The 20,654-nt window shown below is 40.6% G+C and overlaps 1 long non-coding RNA gene across 2 annotated transcripts in view; it reads left to right on the forward strand.

The window, feature by feature from the left end:
* The first annotated feature begins 105 nt into the window (after positions 1-105).
* LOC103671148 overlaps positions 106-20,654 on the forward strand; it is a 239,846-nt gene continuing 219,297 nt past the window's right edge. The window contains exons 1-3 of one of the 2 annotated variants that reach the window (XR_570730.2): positions 106-424; positions 4,719-4,826; positions 5,409-5,542. This is a non-coding gene — a long non-coding RNA (uncharacterized LOC103671148). The remainder of the gene's footprint in view (positions 425-4,718; positions 4,827-5,408; positions 5,543-20,654) is intronic. The other variant, XR_570731.2, reaches the window with a different exon arrangement.

Consider the following 20,654-nt stretch of genomic DNA (forward strand, 5'->3'; position numbering starts at 1 on the left):
GTCTTGGATCTCTCCCTCCCCCTCCCCTCTTTAGCAGGCCGCGCTCGCGTGCGACGCCCCGCCCACCTCGCCCCACACTTCCCTGCTTTCGCTCCTCACCTCCGCTTGCTGAAGTAGAAGAGGGGGGCGGGCCTGAAGAAAAGATGCAGCGCCGGCCGCGCGCGCGCATAGGCCGGGTGAGACTACAGCGCGTGCGCGGGTTCCGGAGCGCCACGCGCTCTTCTTTCCTTTACACCCCCTTTGGGAGGCAGGCTCCGCCCGATCCCTGGTTATGCGCGTGCGCCCGGGAATCGCTTCCCTTCCCAGGCCTGAGTTCGCCTCCGCGAACTCCCGCCTCTTCGCTGTCGCTCCGCACGGGGACTTCACGTGCGCCGAGGCCGCCGCGGAGGCGGGGTCTGGTCGGGTCGCCTTTTCGAGGGCGCAGGTTGGTGGCTTGTGGGAGGCCACGACACAGTTTTAATTGCTGGTGTAAACTATTGAGGGGCGTCTCTTTTTCACCAGGGCGCCGTCGCGCCTGTCCGGAAGCTGGAGCGTGGGCGCCAAAGCTACCACCCAAAGTTTTGGCGACCGGCTGGAGTCTTCCTGGCGCAGAATGAGTGCACAGAACCCTTACTGGGGTTGTTTGGCATCCGGAATCTACTTGCTGTCTGCTCTGGCACTGAGCAGCCACTTTGGGGTGGCTTTAGTCTCGGCTGCTCTTGTAGAATTTTTCTTTCAGGTTTTAGACTAAATGATCCTTTAAATCATAGTCTGTGGCGGTAGGGAAGCGGATAGAATGAGGTGGTCCTTGTGTTTTCTCATTCAGCTTTATTTAGTTTCTTTTTGTCTCCTTGGGTCTTTCATAATCTTTTAAACTCCCAAGTCCTTAAAAAATCTGGTGTAAATGTCACCTCTGAAGCCTCATTCTGGGCCCCTTCCCTCAAGCACTCAACTCGTTTGACTTGCTCTTTCTTGCCCTAGTCTGTTGTCTTTGTTGTCCGTTCCCCCACAACCACCTCAAGAACAACTTGCTGTGAACTACCGGTGTGATGAGTGAATGAAGGTGTATTAAGGGAGTAACAGTTTTGGTTTTATCTTGAGCAACCGGTGCGATGGAGGAGAGACATGGGCAAGCAATGGGGGCGTGTGATATGAGCTAAAATACTTATTAGGGAAATGGCAAGTGGTCCATTTAAGCTTTAGTCAGGAGGAGCAAAGTCTGGAAAACTAGGTTGGTAGTCTTTAGTCAACGGATAGGCTTGGACTTTATACTCCCCGTTTTGGAGGAGCCATTGAAGATTTTACAGTGGCAAATGACAGGATCAAAACTTATCTAGAGAGATTATTTACCACGGATATTAAGGATTGGAGTGAGAAAAGAATGGAAAACAAGTTAGTAGGCTATGATATTTGTGCAAGAAATGAGGAAACTTAGAACTAAGTGGCATTAGAGCCGGGGTCTGAAATCTTTTCTATAAAGAGCCAAACGTTGATATTTTAGGCACTTTCATAATTATTCAACTGTCTTATAATAAGAAAGCAACCATAAAAGATACTTAAAGGAATGAGTGTGATTGTATTCCAATAAAACTTATTTATAGACACTGAAATCTTAGGCGTCATGAAATACTGATTTTTTTTCCCAGCCATTTAAACATGTAAAAACAATTTTTTTGATCTCCAGATATAAAAAGAGTCTACAGACCATAGTTTGCTCACCCCTGCTTTAAAGGTACTTGAGGCAGAGTGAACAGCATTTAGTTGGGAAAAGTAAGTGACCATATAATCTAGCCTCCAATCTAGAATACCTTTAGAACTGAAAGGGGGAACACTGGGAGAACAGGATTAAAATTAGATTGTCCCAGGCAAATCTGAGTGAGTAGTCAGCCTGAGGTTAATGGTTAGAAGCCAAAACTGTTTTAGGACTTGGTAACTGGAAATGCCAATGATGGAAACAGGGTGTTTGGGAAGAAACTGGTTTTGGGGAGAAGATGGATGCCTGTAGCAGTACCAGGTGTCATACAGTTGGGATGACATCAACAGCAGGAAGAAACCACCCCAGAGGTTTCATAGCGGGCCATTCTTTGTGTTATTGACCAGTGGGTCACTATTCCCTGAAACAGTAACTGACAAGGAGCTTGGGACTACCATGATTGGTTAGAGTTTATCTAGCTTTTGGCAGTTTTTATGCAGGATTATGGCATGCATTGCTGGACATTTAGCATCTCTGGTCTCATCCCACTAAATGTCAGTAAGCACACCTCTGGCATTGGCACCAAAGAAACCAACCCTCTTCTTACCCCACACACTCTTCAGAAAGATGATGCTAGTTGAATGTTTAAACCAATTGGCTTAAACCAATCAGTTTTACCTTAGAGCTCAATTATATATGTGTAGATTTCTTTTCCCTGATTGATTTGGAAGGAAGAGAGGAATTGAGCAATATTGTTCTGTTGTCAAGAAAGTAGGGTAGGGAATGTTGGGTAGGTAACCAACCTTGTCTGCCATGGAAGTAAAAAGTTGAACATTTTCTTTTCTATCCTTGATAAAATAAATATCTCAACTCCTCCACACTTGCACCCCCCCTTTTTTTTTTCAGTTCTCTGAGCAACTTTTTCTAAGCCTCCTGAACTGGTCTAGAAGGAAGTTCTCCCCCTGCCCCCCACCAGGATACTTCTGCTTTGAATACTGTAATTTTCTGACTGATGGCTTGCTCTGTCTTTCCCTTCTTCATTCCACCTGAAGGGACTAGTCTTGTATACTGATTTCCTTTACTCAGGCACCCTATCACCCGCCGCCAGTGGTGCTCAGCTATTTAAAGGAAACAACCCAGAAATCTCAGTTGGCAGTCACAGGTCTCCGTAAATCCACAAATGGCTTCCTTCTGCAGCAAACCAATCTACTTTACACATAACTTTTATTACATTGATGTGTTTCCCTTTACCTCGTCGCTGTTCTCCCAATTGCTAAATTTATCTCCCACTTCAAGACTTTATTCTGTTTCCTCACTGAGAGTGCCCTTCTTCTCCTTTCCAACCATCCAAATTCTATTATTTTTCATTTCCTTCTCTAATTCTACCTCTGTCTGAGGCCTATGACTGTATCAGCTCACATTGATCTCTGAATTTCTACAAATTCCTTGCCTATACCATCCATTTTGTTTTATGTTCTCCTTGACTGTTCTGTTCTTGAAACTCTCCTTTGGATCCCTAGATGTCTCCTTTGGCCTCTGTAGATGTTTCTTTTCCGAGTCTTTTCCACCTTCCTTTTCTTCCTTATATCCATCCCTACGTTGCCCAGAGGTCATCTACAAGCATCTATCATTATCTATGTTCTTGTTATTCTTTTTTTTCTTGACATTTTATCTACTTAGTGATTTACTTGTCTTCTCTATGGAGGATGTACCTCTCCATCCCTGCCCTTTCTCTGGGAGATAATAGTACTAGCCACCAAATATTTCCTTTTCTTTTCCCACACACATAGTAGACTTGCATTTCCCTACTCTTTTGAACTCAGTGTGGCCGGTGAAATGTGATTAGAAGTAGTCTGTGTCACTTCCAAGTAAAAGCTTTAAGAATGCACAATTTCTTTTCTTTTCTTTTTTTCTTAAAGATTTTATTTTATTTATTTACTTGACAGAGAGAGAGCCAGCCAGTGAGAGAGGGAACACAAGCAGGGGGAGTGGGAGAGGAGGAAGCAGGCTCCCAGTGGAGGAGCCTGATGTGGGGCTCGATCCCAGGACTCTGGGATCACGCCCTGAGCCAAAGGCAGACGCTTAACGACTGAGCCACCCAGGCGCCCCAAGAATGCACAATTTCTTACGCCCTCTTTCCTTTTGGTACAGTAAGGAAATGTTTTAGTTATCTATTGCTGCACAGCAAACCACCCCAAATCTTAACGACTTAAAACAGTAACCGTTTTTACTATTGCTGATGGTTTTGTGGATTGAATGGGCTCATGGGCAGTTGTCTAATCTTGTTTGGGATCTCATGTTGTTCCAGCCAGGTATTTGCTGGGGCTGGAATAGTTAGGAGGCTTGCCTGGTATGCAAGAATGGCCAAGCTTTTCTTCTTCCCATTGTTATCCCAGGGCCTTGCTTCACGTGGTTTCTCCAGCAGAGTATCCTGATTTCTTACATGGTGGTTCAGAACTCTCTGAAGTGCAAAAGCTTCCAGGTCTTGTAAGTGTTAGGCCTAGAAATAACACATTCTGTTGGTTAAAGTGTTCACGGGGCCAGCTCAGTTTCAAAGGGTGGAGGAATAAACTCCACCTCTTGAGGAAGATTGGGGAGAAAAGTGACAAAGAATTTGTGACCTTCTTGAATTTGTCACCTCAACAATGTTTCAGATGGTAGCTGCTTCTGTCAATGAGGGTCCTAGAGTCAGGACAAAGTGTAAAAGAGCCTCAGCAAATATACACAGTTGTATGCATGAGAAATACATCTCTTCTGTTCTAAACCACTGAGATACTTGGAGTTGTTTGCTAGCAAACAAAGCCTAATCTACACTAATACAAAAATTGGTACTGGAAGAGGACACTACTGCAGCAAAAACCTAAAATATGTGACATATGCATATACATGAATGTTACAAATGTTAGTGGTTGGTCGTTAGGCAGCATCCATCTTTGATTCACTTATGAATCTCCCAGCAAGTCTAGCTCAGAAATTTGTGCTCGATAAATATTTCTTAAATAAGAGAGTCTATTTATTATAATTCTGTTCTATTTCTTTATTTTAGGGGAAAACACTTCTTTCCCATATCAGATGTTTCTTGAAGTGTGAAGTGGGTGCCACTATCATAACTCTCAATACTCTATTCCAGTGCTACTAGCAAGTTTCCTGATGTGTAAGTTTGGCGTGTGCAGCCCACCTTCTTCCTCTCCCCTGTCCCATAGGAGTCAGGCCTCCCACAGAAGGTGTACTTTCTGCTCTGCTACATCATACTATAAGTTTCACAGGGGCCTGCCCATGCCACGGGATGTTTGGGGTAAGCTTAACAAGATAGGCCTTTGGGGGAGGAGGAGCTTCAGTTTTGGGAGCTAAAGTTCACTGCCAGGGAGTGACAAAACCTGTTGTTTGAACTTTAATTCACAAGATGATGAAAGTTCAGTGTTGGACATTAATAATTTTAGATTTAATAGGAATTTGGGCTATAACTTAGAAGAACAAGATCATTTAATATCTGAACTTTTCGTTTCTCCCTGGAAAATTCATATTGGGGAGGGTCATAATCAAATTGAGCACATCTTTTTGGTTTTTAATTTTTAGAGTAATTTTATGTTATCATTTGATCTTCTTTTAGAACCCCTGTTAATGTTGAAAAAGGGGAACATAATTTGAGATGGAATAGAATAGATTGTCAATTATAGCCTTGGGTACAGAACAGCATTGGAATTGATTTAGTGATACGGTGTTCTGACCCATTCAGGGCATTCTGGGAACAAAATCTACACTTTTCCAGTGACCCCAGGAGATCCCACAAAAGAGGTGAACATTGTATTGGAGAAGTGACCTTATGAAGGTGGGAGCAGGACTTCCCTGACTGCTGACTTCTTACCCAAGGTGAATAACCGTATTCCAAGTTGATCTCAGTGGGTAAGCTGAAGGGGTTAAGGCAACGGTCTTCATATATTTTGCTGACATACCCCCCGTTTATATGTCAGTTTTTAAGTTGACATATAAAATTTTTTTGCCCTAAGTTTAGTTGCAAAAGGTGTAATTTCTGATTAAATACGAATATTTTTAAATAAAAAGGGTTAAAATATGCTTAATGAAATTAAATTCCATAGAAATTGAATACTCACCGTCATTCATTTTTATAGAAATTTACATTATTTTTTCTCTTTGAGTTTGTATTTTCATTCTACTTCCCCACAAAAGTTTTAAAAATATATTTTATGTTCAAATATATTTTATTGCTTACCTTATCATTCTTTTCTGCAATAAAGGTTTGTTTATAATTTAAACACTTTTCTATTACCAAAAGGTTCTAAGTGTCAAAAACTTCTTTTGGATTGAATTATTATTACAATTATTAGTAGTACATAATTGATCATAACTACATTATAAATTTTTATATGTTACTAAAGAGAACTAAAATTTTATTGGAAATATGCCTCAATGAAATGCTTGGAGCCCCTCCCACCATTAGTTCATGAATGTGATTTTTTGCTAGGAGACAGAATAAGAAAAGACAGAAAAAAACAGACTAGGACTATTAAGTACAGGGCTTACTAAAAATGATTAATTTTTAAATGCATTATTTACAATAGAAAACAGTATATCTAAATCTACATAAAAGGTAGGGATGGATAATGAGGTGAGATGGTTAACAAGTGACAATGAACAGTAGTGTGAGTAAATGAATATTGATTCACTGTTTTCAATAATCATTCGGTGAAAATTAATGAAAATATTTTCTCCTATGAGTCTGTATAATTGCTCAAGAAAATATAGAACATTGACTTACCTCTGATATATGTTTCTTTTACATGTAACTTTGATCTGATGATGGAAATTTGGAATTTTTTAACATCCTTTTCCTTGAAATCATCTGAAATATGTAACTGAGACATAGAACGAGACTTTACATTAAGTTCTTTCTCATTACTGAGTAGGTGTGCCTTGTAGCTGACTGGTATTTACCAGAATGTTTTCCACAAATCATCCATACTTGAATTCTGAGATAGATCTATGAAATCTTCCTGTGAGTTTGCTACCTAGTTGAAGTAGGGCTCAACCTCCTTCAGTATTTCTCTTGGCTATCTCAGCAGTGTTTTTTGGCATCATCAGGGAATGGAGGAGGAAATGGCATTGGACAAAAATGATCATAACTCCTGCCATCCCACTCTGCAATGTAGATAAAACTCAGAACACCCCAGAGGTGCCTGAGTAGCTCAGTCAGTTGAGTGTCTGACTCTTGGGTCTAGCTCAGGTTATGATCTCAGGGTCATGAGATCAAGCCCTGCGTCAGGTTCAGCGTGGAGTCTACTTGGGATTCTCTGCCTCTCCCTCTGCCCTTCCCCTGTGCATGCTCTCTGTCTCTCAAATAAATAAATAAATAAATAAATAAGTAAAATCTTTAAAAGAAAAACTCAGAACACCCCAACACAGACCAAAATACCCAATTTCTAGCACCATGCTTCTCTCTTAACAGAGTATCTGTAAGATAAGGAAGATCAGGAAATCCTCCTATAGGTTTATCATGCCTCAATTAAATTAAATATTGACATCGATATTAGAATTATTCTTTTGTGTGATGACTCCGAGACTTTTTGTACATGGGAACATTTGCCATGGTAAGACCTGGGATGAGTGAGAGGATGCTTGTTTTTTATAAGTGGGAAAAGAATAATTTTTAAAGGGAGTTGGAAAAACAGAATTGTTGTGACGTTTCAACCTCAGTCACGTTTTGGGCAGCTTTTAAGGAAAGTTTTAGAAAAGAGTAGTTTTTAGGAAAAAACTAAACAGCAGTTTAGGAAAAAACAGCAGTTTTAGGAAAGAGTAGGTAAAAGTTGAATAAATGGAATTGATTTCCTAAAAATTACCTGTGTTCTCCTTGGAAAGTAATTTAGAATCCCATGGTAGACTGATTGCAGTTTGGAGACTACTAAGGTTAAGACAATAAAATTATGTGGGCAATGTAGTATAGTTGCAGGGGATTCTATTAATGTTCTTGGCCTCTTGGGTCTCTTGGCGTCTTCTCCATTGGCAAGATGCTGGATGGTGAGAAACTGGGTGAGAAAGTTCAGCCCCTTGGCCAGCCTCACTCTTGTGAGGCTGCCATCAGGAATCATGCCTTCTTTTTTTTTTTTTTTTTTAAGATTTTTTATTTATTTATTCAACAGAGATAGAGACAGCCAGTGAGAGAGGGAACACAAGCAGGGGGAGTGGGAGAGGAAGAAGCAGGCTCATAGCGGAGGAGCCTGATGTGGGGCTCGATCCCACAACACCGGGATCACGCCCTGAGCTGAAGGCAGACGCTTAACCGCTGTGCCACCCAGGCGCCCCAGGAATCATGCCTTCTGGTCTGTTTCTTTATACTGCAGATTTTACAGGGACAAGTCTTTGAAATGGGTGGAGGGGAGAGTCTCTATTGTCCTGCTCTGCTAGTCTGTGACTCAGTGGTATGTATGCCTGGTCCCAGGGTTCAGTGTTGGGAGGCCCATTGGTGCTGCCTTTTTCCAAGCATCAGCTTTATCAGTAAGAGTGATAGTTCTCAGCTGTCTGCCTCTTTTACCTGTTTTTCAGTTGGTTCACAACTTGGTGGGAAGAGGGGTATGGTTTATTGTGTCCCCTAAATACTCTCCATCCATAACAGTGCTTTGACTATTAACACACTAAATATGTACTGTGAATTTTTGTAAGTTCTTTTACCCAGGAAGTTACATTCAATCCTGCTTGCTTTTTTCCTAATAATATTTTATATATATCTTAAAGATTCGTGCATAGTAATAAGTGTAGTTTGTTTTCAAAATGTTGTTTTCTAAGAGACTATCACTGGGCAATATATAAAACATTAGAGGAGTTAAGTTCAGGAGAAAAAGAATCTTTCTGTAGACGTAAACAGTTCTTTAAGACATACTATCTTCTGAGTTTCACAGAAGGTGAATGAATACCTTAGGGGGTTAGCTAAGGAAATCAGGCTTGCCATTCTGTTTCTTCCTGTACTATAATTTACCTGGCCTCCTAAGCCGTGGTTTTAACATTCATAAGACAATGATATAAAGTATGGCCATAATATGAGAAAAAAAGATTATAAAGCAAAATAAGGAAGTGATAATCAATAGAAGCTCTGGGCATAAAGATCTCTAATATTTCAAGGAAATGACACTTTATAAAGAGACACAAGCCTATGTTCTTTTTTTTTTTTTTTTTAAAGATTTTATTTATTTATTTGACAGAGACAGCCAGAGAGAGAGGGAACACAAGCAGGGGGAGTGGGAGAGGAAGAAGCAGGCTCCCAGTGGAGGAGCCTGATGTGGGGCTCGATCCCAGAACGCCAGGATCACGCCCTGAGCCGAAGGCAGATGCTTAACCGCTGTGCCACCCAGGCACCCCCAAGTCTATGTTCTATAAGCACTTGGGTCTTAGAAAATGAGCTATGTTCTAGATTGCAAAAAAATAAATAAATAAAAATCAGAAGCTTAAAAGCTTTAGTTTAACACAAAATAAACTTCTTGAATTCTGTACAATAAATCGGTGTGGGTAATTCAAATATTGTCATATGCTAGCAGAAATTTTTGTTATAGTATTGAAAGGAAGTTCTCCAGCAGAACATTGATTTTTAAAAGCAAACAGGTGCAGGAATTTCTTTTTAATGATTATTTATTTTTAAGAGAGAGACAGACAGAAAGAGGGAGAACAAGCATAAGTCGGGGGAGGGACAGAGGGAGAAGCAGACTCCCCACTGAGCAGGGACCCTGATGCAGGACTCGATCCCAGGGCCCTGGGTTCATGACCTGAGCTGAAGGCAGATGCTTAATGGACTGACCCACCCAGGCACCCTGGATGCAGGAATTTCTGACAAGAAGAGCCAAAAGATCACAGTTTTGATTTTTTTCCTCTTGCCTCCAACATCTAATTTAACATCAAATCTTATTGACTCTGTCTCCAAAATATTATCCCAACCCTGACCAACCACTTTTCACCAGGTCTGCTGCTACTATGCTTGTACAAGCTTATCAGTTGCTCTGATTTGGACCAGGACAAGAGCCTCTTGTTCACTCTTGCCTTCTTAGAGTTCATTCTTTGTCATTAGCCATTTAACAACAATATAAATCAGATCTATCACTTCCCTACCTATACTTCACTAATGTCTTTCTTTTGCATTAAAATAAAATTCAAACTCCTTATCATGGCCTATATGATCTATTCTATACCTACCCTCTGGTTGCTCTCATATCATCTTGTTCATTATGCTCCAGCCGTACTGATTTTCTATCTTTGTTTGAATATTCTAAGCTCATTCCTATCTCAGAGATTTTGCATTTGTTCTTCTTTAGACCTAGAATCCTCTGCCCCCAGATTTTCTAATGCCTGACTGAGTATTCTCATCACTCAAGACTCAGCTCAAATATTCACGCCTCAGAGAAGCCTTACCCTGAGGAGTAAGGTAATATGTCTAAGGAGCTCTCCCTCCCTCTCCCTCAACTTTAATCATTTCTTATCCTGCTTAATTTTCTTTATAGCATTTAGCATTACCTGAAATTATCTTATTTTTACATGTTTATTACCTGTCCCTTTGCTAACCCCCAGTAGGATGTGATTCTATGATGGTAGAGCTTGTTTATCCTATTTCCTGCTCTATTGTCATAGCTTAGAATGAAGGTTGCCATGCGGTGGGAGTTATTAAATATTTGCTGAATGAGTGAATGAATCAAGGTCCAGATGTAACCAAGAAAGTCCTTCCCAAAGGCGTTCAATGTAGTAATTTGCCATAGTTTAGACTTGTCGCCCTTCATCTTAAATGCTCAGACATCTGCTTTTGCCAACATGTGGAGGTTTTTCTCTAGGGCAGAACTTAAATTAACCAAGATACAGGATTGACATATAAAATCCCTATGCCAATTTGTTAGTTTTCATTGAGCAATATGACTGTCACATGGACCCAGTCTTGCACTGATATGACCTGTTGAGGATTCTCTGCCTATGGGCTAACACATATAAGACAGGAAATTAAAGCAGAAACTTTTTGGGAAAACATGGAATACAAGAAAGGGGATTATATGGTTTGTATAGTTAAAGATATCCATTTGTTCATTTATTTATTTATTTATATTTTTTATTTATAGATCTCTGATTATGTTTTGTGCTCTGTGCTAGGTACCGAAGAATGAGCAAGGAATAGTATCAAGTACCAGTCCTTATGGATTTCCAGTCTAATTGGCAAGGCAGGGAATAAATGGACAGTTACGAATAAATGTCAAAAGTATTCTTTTTAGGTTAGTTCCAGGGTGATATGGGAGGACCTAGAAGGGAAACTTAGCCTTGGGAGACTGAAGTGAGTTTCTCAGAAAATGGGGTGTTTTAGCTGAGCTCTGAGGAGTTAGCCAGGCAGAACAAGAATGGCATGGGGAAAAGGCACTGCTGGCAGAAGCTGCAGCCTTAGCAAAGGTCTTAGAACCTGGAGAAAGCAGAGCTTTCTAAAAACTCCCAAGTATTTCACTGTGGCTGAAGTAGAGTTTGAGTTTGGAGTAGGGTGGGGTGAGAAGGCTGGTGATAATACCCACGGACTTAGGTTTGGACTTTATCCTGATAAGGAGTAAAAGGGAGCCATAGAAAAGTTTGTGTTTTGGTGGAGGGGTGGAGTTCTCATCTTTCACATTGCCGGAGTACAGCCAATACTTTGCATTTCTTTTTTTTTTTTTTTTAAAGATTTTATTTATTCGACAGAGATAGAGACAGCCAGCGAGAGAGGGAACACAAGCAGGGGGAGTGGGAGAGGAAGAAGCAGGCTCATAGCGGAAGAGCCTGATGTGGGGCTCGATCCCATAACGCCGGGATCACGCCCTGAGCCGAAGGCAGACGCTTAACCGCTGTGCCACCCAGGCGCCCCATACTTTGCATTTCTTACCACGAACATCTTGGTAAAGTCCACACTCCTTTTCCGTGAACACATGACCCTTCCTCTGGTCACCCTCAGCCTGATACCTGCTGCTCTCCATTGTGCATTCTGTACTCCAACCTGCCAAACATCTCAGTTTCCAGATTCACTCCCCAATCTTTAATTATGCTTTTGTAGCCTCCATTCCTGCTAGCACCCTCACCCACCCCACTTCCAACAAGTTATTGGATTATTCTTCCAAACTACAAAAGCAATACATGTTCTTTGCAACAAGCCAAATGACACAGACATGTGCAAAGAAAAAGTTAAAATATTCTTCTGTCCTCTCACCACCAAACAAACATACATGTACAGTGTGCTTAAAATATTTTTATGCTCTAAATGTTCAATTATATTTAATAAATGCTATAAGATATTTTTAAAGATTTATTTATTTATTTTAGGGTGAGAGAAAGAGAGCAAGAGCATGAGTAGGGGTGTGGGGGCAGAGGGCGAGTATCTTTAAACAGACTTCCTGCTGAGTGCAGAGGCTGATGTGGGACTCTCTCCCATGACCCATGAGTTCATCACCTGAGCTGAAACCAAGGGTCGGATGCTCCATTGACTGAGTCACCCAGGAGCCCCAGTGCTCTAAAATACTTTTGATTAAAATAGATCTATGTTATAAAATGTGTACAGTTCTCACCCCAACCCCCCAAAAAGTGTGGACATCATTCCAGTATGTGCTAGATGCCAGGTCCTATGCTTTATCTTATTTACTCCACAACTACCGTATGAGATAGGTACTGTTATCCCCAGTGGGTAGATGAGGAACTGAGATGTGATTAATTTGTCCTCAGTTGCACAGCTAGTGATTGTAGGAGCAGCAATTTGAACTTGAGCAATGTGGCTCTTGAGTCCACAGTGCTAGCCACTGCCTTTTACTACCTCCCAAATAATGCTATTTTTATTCTTTTTAATAACTACACAATATTTATATGGATATTCAGAATTTATTTGGTCATCCCCCTACTGATGAATGTTGAAGTTTTTTTCCCCCCACTACTTAAAATGTTTCAAATTGTAATTCTCCAAAGTGGGATTTGAGGTTAGAAGTCTCATTTATTCATTCATTCATTTTAAAACAAAATCCAAACAAAACTCACCATCAAGGTAACTGTGAGTGCCTTTAAATCATGACTTTTTAATTATATAAAGGTTTTAAATAAGGAGTATTTCATTGTTATGTACATTGTTAAGACTTTAAATTTTGACAAGCTGAACTTAGCTGAGCTACCTGTAAAATATAGCTTAGCTAATCATTTATACTTCCATCCAGAAATGCATATCACCGTACCCCAATTATCAAAGTGAATACACTAGTTATTTGCTAGCTTACTTTGTTTTGGAAACAAACGTGTCCAGTCTTACTTAATAATTATATAACATATTTCAACACTTCAAAAAGCAGTGACTGGGACTAGTATTCAGCATGGGGATTTATTCAGAGGTTGTTCATTTTATGGATTTTTTCTCCTGACTATACCTTCAGCTTACATCTTTGTCATTATCTCACATAGCACAAAGTACTCCCTAAATGACAGTTGATAAGTAAGTTATTATTATTATTATTTTAAATACATTTATTTTTCTTGCATTGAATGTTCTTCCCCTATGGAGAGCAACCTTGAAGATTTTATTTTCATTTAGCTTTGTGTATGTCTCCAAATAAGAAAATTAAATCCTATTGTTTTCATAAATGACTATCATCAATTCTGAATTACTTTCTTATTGATTAAAGACTAAACCAGATAGAAGTGCTAAAGGGCATAGCCATGGCTTGCTTTGATATTTTAGAAAATATTGGTCATCAACTAATACTGCATCTTAGCAGATATCTTCCTTCCCACCTCAGACAATAAGTTTGAAATGGCACAAGTAAAAAATATATATCAGTATCATCAATTTATTTCAAAACTTCAAACGTCTTCACCATGAATGACATTATGAGCTACATTTTTTTAACGTAGAGGCTACCATGGGAAAACAACTCTGAGAGGGTTTTGTTATCTAAATTTATTTTAATATTGAACATTTTTTACATTATCTGAGCTTGTGCACTGAAGATGCAAGACAGGGCTGGAACTAGGGCAGTGAGGCACTAATTTCATACTCAGAATTTAAGAGGGTACCAAATAACTCTGTAATCAAGGTATATCATATTTTAGTGCAATATTTTTTAAATAATAATTGAGCCAAAAATGTCAAAAATTCAAGTTAAGATCAAAAGAGATCTACATTCTGGCATAGTGGGAGACTGTTCTCTGACTACAGGGTGAAAAAATAAGTGGGGAAAGAATCTTGCTGTTTTCTTACTTGGTTTAAAGACAAAATAAGTCTAAACTTAATACCCCCAGATCATAGCATCATTAGATTAGCATTATTTAAGTCATTATGGTAACTTTAATTGAAACCATTATCTTCTATCATCTATATTTACTGTATGTAACTTAAGTGTCATTATCTTACCTATGAATTTGTTGAAAGTATTACACCACTTGGAAAGCTGAATGGAGGTTTACAAAGAAATCCAGTTGACCCTTGAACAGCACGGGTTTGAACTGCATACGTCCACTTACACATGGATTTGGGGGCATACTTATTATTATTATGCACAGCCAAATTATGATTCAAGGATTATGTATGTAGCATTCTTATACCCCTAAGAAATGTAGGATGGTATCTGTCTCCCTGTACCCTTACTAGTCCTGATGTACTGATACTTTTAGTTTCTTAGGTTTTTTGTTTGTTTTTGGGCACTGTGATTGATAAAAATAGTGCTCTTTTATTTTGATATGTTTCCTGACTGCAGGTGAAGTTGAGAATTTTTCTGTATGTTTCTGAGATATTTGCATTTCCTGTTCCATAATCTGTCTATTCATCTCCTCCCCTGTGCATTTGTTGTTGTTGTTGTTGTTGTTGTTGGGTTGCTTGTCATTGATCATTTTTTTGGTGGGGGGATATTTATGGTAGTGGAAATATTAACCCTTTTTCCAACACGTGTTCAAATAGATTCTCCTCTTATACTCACTAGTCTTGTGTGTGTGTGTGTGTGTGTAAGTCATCCTTTACCTTATAGGAATGTTTAATTTTTTATGTGGTTAAATCTGTTGGTCTTTCCCTTCATGGCTTTTGGGCTTCCTAAAATTCACAAGTTTGAGGCATCTCTTTTCATTAAAGATTGAAATTGATAAGTTTTAGGCATCACTTTTCATTAAAGGCCAAGAGTCTTTGGAGAGTGCTTAATGGGCTTTGATAACTTTTGTCTCAGGCTCTTTTATTTTTGCTGCTACCTCCCTGTCTCCTTTTGAAGGATCTGTTCTTTTTAAAGATTTATTACATTCAAGCAAAGCCTTGCTGGCCTAGGAGTCATTTGTCACTTATTAAAGTGTGTTTGCATATCTTCGCTCTGATTCACTATGTGTTGATTCTCTGTTTCTCTCATTGTTTTAAGGAGCAATCACCATGTGGTCTTCTATTTTATGCTTTACGTTTTGGACCATATTCAGCCTCTTGAGTTCTTAAGCTTTTTAGAGGCAGTGTAGAGGGAAGACACGTCCTTGGTATAAGACCTGTGGATGGTGAAGTTAAATTGACAATGGGGAGGTCGTGGGCTTCAGAGTGAGTTTGATTCTGTCTTTGATGATAGCTGTATAATCCTGCGAGGTTGCTAAAAGCCTCAGAGCCCTTTTCCATTAAATGGAAGTGATAATAATACTACTCTGAGGCTATTTTTTGACAGTGCAAGAAAGGCCTCTAACAGTTAATTTAGATTTTTTTTTCTTTTTTGTCATATTTCAAGAATATTTTAATGAGGTCAAGTCTTCACAAATTACTTTGGTACCCCTTTTGGCAAAACAAACTCTTTCATTTGCTGTCAGCCCGTAAAAGAAGGATAAAATTTCTTGGCCTTAAAGACTGGAATCCTTTACAGAGCGTCTGGAATGAACTGCCTATATTTCATTATTGAAAAGAGAAACTTTTAAACTCTTAGTGGAAATTAAATTTGAGACCATTTTATACAAACCATGGTTTAGGACCAGAGATCCAAGATAGAGCATGTGTGAGTAGGGGATGGACACTAGGGAGAAGAGTCTGGCCTGCATTTTGATGGCTTTCAAAATGTGCACATAATTTGTTCCAAGCCTTCATTAAAGGGCTTCATAGAAAATAAAATTATAGGGATGCTAGGGTAGCTCAGTTTGTTAAGCATTTGACTCTTGATTTCAGCTCAGGTCATGATCTCAGGGTTGTGAGATCCAGCCCTGCACAGGGCTCTGCGCTGGGCATGGCGCCTGCTTAAGATTCTTTCTCTCCCTCTCCCTCTGCTCCTCCCTGTCCCCAAAAGAGAAAAAGTTACAAGGGACCTAGAGTCATCACCCATGTCTGTCCCCTACCCTCAAGCTGGTGATCACAAAACCAATTCGTGAGGGCAATTTGTTGAATCTCAGCTGATAGTATTCCTGAATAGTAATTCATTTTAGAGGATTTGGGGCTAAGTACAGGGGCTGAGAAGCTAAATAGAAGTGGGTCTCAGGAGAACTTAATGCCTCACCCAGTGTGATGTTCCTCTTTATTCTTTGCCTCCCACGTCCGCATTTGAGGCAGCATAGACCTGCTCTGAGATCTGGATCGAATAAAGGGGATAGAGGACTGACTAAACCAGCTCCTAGCTTAAGAGTCTTACTGTCCTTCAGGCTCAGGCCTAGAAGAGTTCCAACTTAATGCAGGAAGTCGAAGCAACAAACATATTTGAATGCTGTGTTAAGACACTGTGGGATGGTGAGTGTGTATGTGTGAGAGAGACAGAGAGAGAAGGAGTAAGGGAGAGGGAGAAGTGGCTGTAGAAGGCAGGGTTCTTGCCCTCAAGTAGCAGAGGTTGCTAACAAATGTGTAGGAGGCCAGGCACGTTAAGTTAGTTAAGTGGTTTTGCATGTGTAAGAAAAACAACAGAGTAAGCATGGTGAATGACAACAGATACTTGTGTCACTGACAATAGGAGGTAGTGGGGGCTTTGGCAAACTGAAGTGTGCATCTCTATTCACCAGGAGCGGCCCATGCAATGATCTAGCACAGTAATTCTCAGAGTAGGATCCAGCAGCAATTAGAATTGCCTAGAAACTTGGACATGCAGGCTTTCACTGTATCCCAGACCTATGGAATCAGAAATTCTGAGAGTGGGTCCTGCATTCTATGTTTTAATAATCTCTCCGTGATTTTGATCCTCCCTAAAATTTGAGTGTTGCCTTATGGGAATTTGGACCCAGTGTTGCTAGATTTTTTTTAATTTTTCAAGAGATGCTAGAAAATTAAATTTTTATGGAACTCTACAGATTTTTAAATATTAAGAACTGTAGAGGGTATGTGTAATTTGAGGAGGAGCAGAGAGGTACCCATGTAGGCCACACTGAAGCCAAAGAAAGTACATCTGCGGCCTTGTGGTCTCCAGGCCTCCAGTTTCAACTTACAACATAAATCAAATATCGTGTTGACAATGAGTAACTGAAAATACTCTTGGACTGGAGGAATGACTCTGTTTGTGTTTGTGGGGTTGGGGGGAAAGAGATAGCGGGGCATTGGAGTCTGGTAGGAGGAGGCTTTTAAAAGCTCACAAATTCTGATACTTTGCTAGCCCAGATACTTCTGTACCTCCCTCCATGGTGAAAGTTGAAGCATTGCAAACCACTGTTTCTCTTGTAAGTCCATTGTGTCCCTCAGGTGTGCAACAAAGGGGAAAAGAAGCCTATGTCACAGGTCTAGAACACTCTGTGTGTTTTTCAAACTTTGTGGTTTTTAAATTGCTTTCACACCTGTCCTTTTATCACATCTGTCCATTAAACCTGTGCAACAGGTGTGACGGGTATTATCTCTTTTAGAGCTGCCCAAATAGGCTGAGTGAGGTTAAGTGATTTGCCTAAGGCTTCCAGTTTGTAAGGAGTAAACATGAGACTAGATACCTAATCCTGTAATTTCTAGAATTTTTCTCCCATACATAGTTTTATGTATTTACATGTTTTTGTTTATCGCTACCACCAGTAATTCTTAAAAAGATCTGACTTGGCTCACTTTATTATGGCTGGTGACTAGTTTTGCCATGTCCTATGACCAAGCCCCAGATAATCTCCTCCCTGCTGTTTCGGTGTGGTGCCTGGGGCTCCAGATCTTTTTGCCTCCTGTCAAAGCCAAATACCAGTCACCCCTCTTGGGACCCTTGACCATCACCAGCTCTACTCCTGGGCTCTTTCTGTTTGGAGTTTCTGGTTTCCCTCTTCTGGCCTGTCTTGCCACTCATGAAGCCTCATGGGGATACTCTGAGTCCAGATGTCCCTAGTACAGGTGGTAGGTGACATGGACATTGGTTGTCTGGAACTGGAATGAGCACCCTGACTCATTTTGTGTAGGCTGCTGAATAGCTGCCATAGCAGTGGCTTTCTGACACATGGCAAATCCGGATGATAAACAATGTACATTACTAGGGGAGCTAGAAGTTAGAATTCTTTAAGTATTCTCCCTAGTTTAGCTTAAAATGAAACAGTCATGCATCTGAATAACACTACCAGAAGAATTGTAGTAGTTTGTAATTTCTAGGATACATTAAATACTACTTTGCAGAATTCTCGAATATACACGGTTTGTGTGGACATTATGACTGTCTTCCACACAGTCTTTTGAAGGAGGTGGGGGTTAGAGAAAGACACACACACAGAGAAATCTATAAACAGAGGCAGAGAGACATAGAGAGTCACAACGAGAGACAGAGAGACAAAGGGAGAGAGAGAAAGGTTAACTACCTAGACTATGAAAGTCCTGCTGTGGGTATTTGTAAGAGGAAATGGGGAAGATTCCTTTTGCTGCCACCTCACTTTTGCCAGGATTGGCTTCGTTACAGTTTTTTAATCAGGGCTAGCAGGTCCCCAGTGGGAAGGGTGTATTTTAGCCTTATCTTGGATGCTTCCTTACTTTACTTGACTTAATTCAAAACTACACACAGCTTAGTGTGTAGCTTGTACCATTTCCTTTGCCTATAATAAAAGTTTTATTTAAAGTCCCCATAACCATTTTTGCTGTTTCTCTACAGAAAGAATAATCAAATGAGAATTGTAAACACTTTGAGCCACTTTTACTTGACAAAACGGTTCTTCTGAGCCAGACCTCTGTCTTTCTCTCGCTGAAACTTAGGGGCAGGAGACCTAGACTTTTAGAGGAGGACTAATTCTTGTGCATTATCACATATTGCTCAAGGTCCTTTTAAAATACGTTTTTTACATCTTAAATTTTCATTAGATGTAATGGTAAAACCCAATTACTATCCTCAAAATAAGAACATCAAACTTCAAACCAAAATATAAGAAGAGAAATTTCTTATTGATTCCAGCTTAAGTCTTTTTAGTGAAAGTATTAAGCAGAAAAGTTGTCATGTGGGAAAGTCAAGTAAAAAAAAGCCATCTTTGATTTTAGTACAGATTTCAAACATCATATTTTTAAACTGTGGGAGAGTTGTGTTTTCCCATTGGCCTGGACTCAGCACCTGTCTTTCTTTTGCTCAGTTACACCTCCGTTAACAAATGATCTGGAAGCAAAATCCCTTAGTCAGCTGTGGTCAAACAAGAAAATCCTCATGAGGTATGCCAGACAGGAAAGCATGAGCTCAGCCAAGTCTGCCTGAGAATAGCTTCATCAAGGACCCTCAGGCAGCAACATCTGTCTGTCTGTCTGCGCTCAGCTGCAGTGCTGCAGGCTGCAAGTCCTCACAGTTTCTCTTTGGGGTCTCTATCTTTTTCTTTCTCTGCTGTTTCCCTCTCTTGGCCATGATTCTCCCCACCATCACAGGGTTGGTCTCTAGCCCTTCCCTCTTATATCAGTTGTTTTCACTCATTGTCAGGCCCCCAGACTCTCCTTTCTGAAGCCTGGGATCCTGTTTGTGATGATTCTTCCCGTCCCATCTTTAGGCACTCTCCCTTCCTCCCTCTGGATCAAAACATAAAAGGATCATGAGGTCCAGATAGGATGGTTTCAGCTGTACACTTCTGCCAGTAAGCCCTATTCTGGGGAGCAGGTACATAGGACTAACTACAGTGTACTTTCTGGAGGCCCAGGTGCTTCATCCTCAGGCAGCGAAGACGGCAGCAAAGACACAGGCCACCTGTATGCAGTGAATTTCCACGTAGCACGTCCTGCCCACTCCTCTGTCTTGTGTCACTACTCCCTTGACTTTAACCTCCCCCTTCCCTCTGCCTTAGAAACTTCTGTTGCATATTTTATGTTTTCAGAATGTTTGGTGCTATTTTAGTAAACATTTAATTCTGTTTTCATACTGTATAAAATACTTTTTCAGAAATTGAGAAAAGACTCTCTTCTCCATGCTTGGGGTGCCTGGGTGGCTCAGTTGGTTAAGTGTCCGACCCTTCTTTTTTTAAAAGATTTTTTTTGTAGTTATTTGAGAGAGAGAGAAAGAGAGAGAGCACCTGTGCATGCACGCAGGCAGGGGGAGGGCAAAGGGGGAGAGACAGAGAATCTCGAGGAGATGCTGCGCTGAGTGCGGAGCCAGACGCGGGGCTTAGTCTCACTACTCCAAGATCATGACCTGAGTTGAAACCAAGAGTGGGACACTTAACCGACTGAACCATCCAGGATTCCCTAAGCATCAGACTCTTGATTTCGACTGAGGTCATGATCTCAGGGTCATGGGATTGAGCCCTGCAGTGGATTCCATGCTGAGCATGGAGCCTGCTTAAGATTCTCTCTCTCAGGGGTGCCTGGGTGGTTCAGTCATTAAGCGTCTGCCTTCGGCTCAGGGCATGATCCCAGAGTCCTGGGATCGAGCCTCATATCGGGCTCCTCTGCTGGGAGCCTGCTTCTTCCTCTCCCACTCCCCCTGCTTGTGTTCCCTCTCTCACTGGCTCAAATAAATAAATAAATAAATAAATAAAATCTTTAAAAAAAAAAGATTCTCCCTCTCCCTCTGCTCCTACCCTTCCCCCACTTGCTCATGCTGTCTCTCTCAAAGAAAAAAAAAAAAAGACTCTCAATGCCTCTTATAGTTATTTCCATGTCAAAAATGAAGTTTAT

Source organism: Ursus maritimus, unplaced genomic scaffold (genome assembly GCF_017311325.1).
Source record: "Ursus maritimus isolate PB19 unplaced genomic scaffold, ASM1731132v1 scaffold_11, whole genome shotgun sequence".
Taxonomy (NCBI): domain Eukaryota; kingdom Metazoa; phylum Chordata; class Mammalia; order Carnivora; family Ursidae; genus Ursus; species Ursus maritimus.